We start from the raw sequence: 4,736 nt of genomic DNA, 5'->3' as shown, positions 1-4,736 counted from the left end.
ATGTTGTCTATATTTTGTAGCTCTATAGTCTTTCCTACAAGCCAAATTAAAATAGCAACATTCTAGAAAATTTTAAAGTATGCGATAACTTTTTTTTTTAAGTCAGATGTTTATTCCCACCCCTAAGTGTGACTGCTCACATACACAACACACAGGTGTTGGCACCAGGGAGGAGAACAGCACCCCTGGCCTCAGGGTGAGGATAGGGCTCTTTCCCAGCCCTTGTCCCCATATACTAGATGGGAGAGGAGGATGGCTTCTCTTTTTTGCTTACAGTGGGTACTGAGGGGACCCACGAGCAAACCTCACCCCTTCCACCTCTCAGCCAAGGAGAAGCCACCTTGGTGAGATGTTTTGTTTCAATTATCATAGTAAGTGGAAAAGGGATTGTTCCAACCATTACAGGTGTAAATGGTGAAGGGGAAGTACAGTTTGGATTAGGCCACCAGAAGGGGCAGGTTATACTATCGGTAGCATGTGTCGGGGTGGGGAGAGGGATGAGCAGTTATTGGTCTTCTGAGCTTCTTAGTCCTTGGCATAGCAGGAAGGGTAGGGTGATGGATTTAGGGCTTATTGTTTGGCATTGATGATGTCTACGAATTCAGGCTTGAGGGATGCACCACCCATGAGGAAGCCATCACGTCAATCTGGCTTGCCAGCTCCTTGCAGATTGCCCCAATCACAGAACCTCCATAAATGATGTGGGTGCTCTCAGCCACTGCATCAGAGACATTGGACTTAAGACATTCTCGGAGCTTTTCATGTACTTCCTGGGCCTATTGCGGTGTTACAGTATTGCCTGTACCAATGGCCCACACAGGGTCATAGGCCAGAAAAACCTTGTTCCAAGTCCTTCACTTTATCTGCAATGACCTTGGTTTGTTCAAAATCGACCTTCTCAGTGATGCCAGCTTACCTCTCATCTAGCTTCTCCTCAATGCAGGTGATCACTCCAAGTCCCTCAGCCAGGACATGGGCCACTTTCTGCCCAATCAGCTCATCTGACTCACCAAAGACATGCTTTCTCTCTTAGTGCCCCAGGACTACCCATGTGGCTCTTTGATCATGCCAGGGCTGATCTCTCCAGTGAAGGCCCCAGAGGCAGCCACAACAATCTTGGGATTTACCTAGCTTTTGCCTGACAAAGTCAATGTGCCGGGGTCCAACCCCAGCAGGTCCAGGGGTTCCCAAAGGCATAGACGGAGTCAGCGAAGAAGGAATGATGCAGAGACAGTGTTCAGTTGATCAGCAGCCTAGTCAGGATCTCCAGCCAAGTTCTGGTCTGGATCTCCAGAGAAGTTCTGTTTAGGATCTCCAGCCAGGTTCTGTGTCCATGGTCTCTTGCTAGGTTCTCCAGCCAGGTTCTCCAGGTTCTCCAGCCAGGTTCTGTAGCCATGTTCCCTCGCTAGGTTCTCCAGCCAGGTTCTGTCCAGGTTCTCCAGCCAGGTTCAGTCACCAGGTTCTAGTCAGGTTCTCTTGCCAATTTCTGTAGTCAGGTTCAGTCCAGGATCTTTTGCTATGTTCTCTCGCTAGGTTCTGTCTCTAGGTTCTGAGGCCAATTTCTGTCCAGGATCTTTTGCCATGTTCTCTCCAGCGAAGTTCTTCTGTCTCTAGAGAACGTTCTGTGTAGGTTCTGTGCCAATTTCTGTCTCTCTTCGTTCTGTCTTCTTACATCTGTATTTATACCAGTTGATTCCAATCCTATCAATCTCTATTTCAAAGGTTAGGGAGTTTCTTATCTCCATTCCAGGGAGTAAAGATTATGTAGCTTAAGCATGATTGTTCGTAGTTAAAGTGATTAATTACCCACCTGGCACTTAGTTAAGAGGTTTTATTCCCTCCCTAACTTCAGGAGAAAATCCCTACCTGGGGAAACAACCTTTCTCAGAGACCTTGGTTAAAACACATAGTGCGTAGAAGGTGAGCAAACATATTAAGAACAGTATGCCATATATGCCAGGTCCCTTGAAACAGCAAGCATGGACCAGCTCCCGGCATCAATGTAGGCAGTGGTGGGTGCACAAACCACCTCTGTGTCGGCTGGCACCATGGCCGCCTTCAGAGTGGTGATGGGTTGCCCCAGAGTCGTCTTCTGCCCATTCATCTTCCAGTTTCCCCTCACGAAAAACTTCCTGGAGGATGCCATGGCACAGGATCACCAATTTATGATAACTATTTTTTATATATATTTTATTGATTTTTTACAGAGAGGAAGGGAGAGAGCTAGTTAGAAACATAGATGAGAGAGAAACATCGACCAACTGCCTCCTGCACATCTCCCACTGGGGATGTGCTCGCAACCCAGGTACATGCCCCTGACCGAAATCGAACCCGGGACCCTTCAGTCTGCAGGCCAACACTCTATCCACTGAGCCAAACCGGTTTCGGCTATGATAACTATTTAACAAGAATATTTGTCATGTTAGATGTTCTAATTGAAAGTATATCAGTCCATGAAATAAGATAATGAAATACAAAATAATATGGAAGAAAAATAATTTATCTAACAACTCAAGGCCCTCCCTCCTTCAAAATTCAAATGAGTATTTACCATATTTTTGTACTTTCCCTATTTTACAAAACTTAGATAACTTATGTTACTTAAATTTATTTATATATTTACTGTAACATAATTGCAATTGTTTACCTTTTTTTAAAAAAAAAAATCACAGAACCTCATTGGTAGGAGGGATCTTAGTGATAATTGACTATGACTTTCCAGCCAGTGCTGGAATAGTCTATGAAATATTTCTTACTCTTTGCTTTACTTACCTCATTGTACTATATGTTTTTCTTATTTCTACCTCTGAGCATTATAATCTTCACTCCTATTTCTTTTCTAGCTTTATCAAATGCAAGTAATGAATGTTGTTCACTGACAAGTAAATAAATCAGTCTTCCAGAACATTAAATGTTTTGGTCTTCATTTGTTTTTGTTGTTTGTTTTTTTTGTTTGTTTTTGTTTTTGTTTTTTGTCCATTATCAACATGAATAGACTTTAATTTTTAAGTGCTTTATTTATTTATTTATTTTAAAAATTATTTATTTATTTTTTATTTAATTATATTGGGGTCACATTAGTCAACATGAACATATAGATTTCATGTGTGGATTACTAAGTTACAAAATTGTATATAGAACCATGTGCCCACCAACCAAAATGAAATCTTCTCCTGTCCCCTCATATTAGAACCCCTTTTTCCCATCACACTCCTCCCTCTGGCAACCACCACACTGCTGTTCGTGTTCATAAGTTTCAGTTTTATATTCCACATATGAGTGAAATTATATAGTTCTTAGCTATTTTGTCTGAATACACTTCACATAATGTTCTCAAGGTCCATCTATATTGTTGTAAATGACGCTATTTCATCATTTCTTATAGCCATGCAATACTCCATTGTGTATATATATACATCTTTTTTATCCAGTCCTTTATCTTAGGGCACTTTGGCTATTTGTTTCCAAGTCTTGACAACCGTGAATAATGCTGCAATGAACATAGGGGTGCATATATCTTTGTGTATAAATGATTTCAAGTTTTTTGGGTATATACACAGGAGTGGGATTGTTGGGTTGTATGGTAGCTCTATTTTTAATCTTTTGAGGAATCACCAGACTGCTTTCCATAGTGGTTGTACCAGTCTACATTCCCACCAGCAGTGAATGAGGGTTCCTTTTTTTCTGTAACCTCTCCAACACTTATTGTTACTTGTCTTATTGATAATGGCCACTCTAACATGTGTAAGGTCGTATCTCATTGCAGGTTTAATTTGCATTTCCCTAATTGCCAGTGAGGTTGAACATCTCCTCATATATAATTGGTTGTTTGTATGTCTTCTTGGGAGAGGTGTATTTTTAGGTCCTCTGCCCACTTTTTAATTAGATTGTTTATTTGTTTGCTGTTGTTTTGAGTTCTTTATATTTTTTGGAAATTAAATCTTTGTTGGAGCTACTGTTTGCAAATATCATCTCCCATCTGGTTGGCTGCCTGTTTGTTTCATTGGCCATTTCTTTTGCTATGCAGAAACTCTTCAGTTTAATATAAAACCATTCATTTATTTTTGGCCTTACCTTCTGGGTTTTTGTTCCAGCATCAAGAAGGGTTCAGGATTTAACTGGTAGGAGACTGGCTTCAGAGACTCTTCTTGAAGACACACTTCAGGGACTCACTCAAAGGAGCAGGCCCCAGTTAGCCTTGCCCTACATCATCTAAATGCTTGCAAAAGATTCTGAAGATGGCGGTGATATAGGCAGACGCGTCCCAGGTCGTGTCCCAGAGCAAATGGAGTGAGCAGCTGAAACTAATAACACCCAACCCGAATTGGCGAAATTGCTCAGCTGGTGAGACCGTTTGCAGCCGGGAAGGGCAGAACTCCCCTGGAAAGGTAAAAAAAAAAAACAGGGATTTGGGCAGGAAAGTTTGCCAGACCTCTGAGCCCAGAGGGTCAGAGGGAGACCGTGTGGCAGACAGCCGCACCCCTTGGGACAGGCACAGCCCCTGACTGGGGAAAAGAGATCCGCGGGATTCCTGGCGCAGCCGGGGGATTTGAGAGATGGGTTCTGTGATCAGGGAGAACTGAGCCTAAAGGGGACAGCCTGAAGAGCTGACCAGACCATGCAGTGACGGTAAGAGAAGAGCTTTCAGAAACCAAGCCTTCCCCGTTTCCGCGGCCAGCCAGCGTTTGTTTGTTTGTTTTCACTGAATCCTGTTCATAAGATATTTTGGATACAGA

General features: G+C 42.6%; 1 pseudogene across 1 annotated transcript; it reads right to left on the bottom strand.

Annotated features, from left to right (window-relative positions):
- Window positions 1-570: 570 nt before the first annotated feature.
- On the bottom strand, window positions 571-2,146 carry LOC308516440 (triosephosphate isomerase-like; annotated as a pseudogene). Its single transcript has 2 exons — window positions 1,973-2,146; window positions 571-1,127 (listed from the first exon to the last, which is right to left on the bottom strand). The product of its transcript is annotated as a triosephosphate isomerase-like (transcript).
- Between the last annotated feature and the right edge of the window lie 2,590 nt (window positions 2,147-4,736).

The sequence above is a fragment of the Myotis nattereri genome (genome assembly GCF_964212035.1).
Source record: "Myotis nattereri genome assembly, chromosome: 3".
Taxonomy (NCBI): domain Eukaryota; kingdom Metazoa; phylum Chordata; class Mammalia; order Chiroptera; family Vespertilionidae; genus Myotis; species Myotis nattereri.
This window is presented reverse-complemented; position numbering and strand designations above follow the sequence as displayed.